Below are 491 nucleotides of genomic sequence, written 5' to 3' on the forward strand. Positions count from 1 at the left end.
CTATTTCCAGAGAAGAGACCGGTGGTGGGCTGAATGGGACCCCCAAAAGACGTGCCCACCTCCTAATGCCCGGGACCCGTGAGTGGGACCTTATTTGGAAAAAGGGTCTTTGCAGATGTGATTAAGTTGAGGATTTCAAGGTGAGGAGGTCATCCTAGATTAGCAGGGTGAGCCCTAAATCCAACGACAAGCGTCCTTACAGTAGACAGAAGAGGAGACACAGGGGAGATGGCCACATGAAGATGGAGGCAGAGGCTGGAGCGATGTGACCACAAGCCAAGGAACATCTGGAGCCACCAGCAGCTGGAAGAGGCAGGAAGGACCCTCCTTTAGAGCCTCTGGAGGGAGTGCAGCCCTGTGACACCTGGATTTCAGACCTCTGGGCTCCAGAGCTGTGTCAGAGTAAATCCCTGTTTGTGGGTCACCCAGCTCGTGGGCATTTGCGGCAGCAGCCCCAAGAGGCTCCTGCAGGGCCAGATTTCATTTTCTGC

Source organism: Galeopterus variegatus, unplaced genomic scaffold, assembly GCF_000696425.1.
Source record: "Galeopterus variegatus unplaced genomic scaffold, G_variegatus-3.0.2 Scaffold12790, whole genome shotgun sequence".
Taxonomy (NCBI): domain Eukaryota; kingdom Metazoa; phylum Chordata; class Mammalia; order Dermoptera; family Cynocephalidae; genus Galeopterus; species Galeopterus variegatus.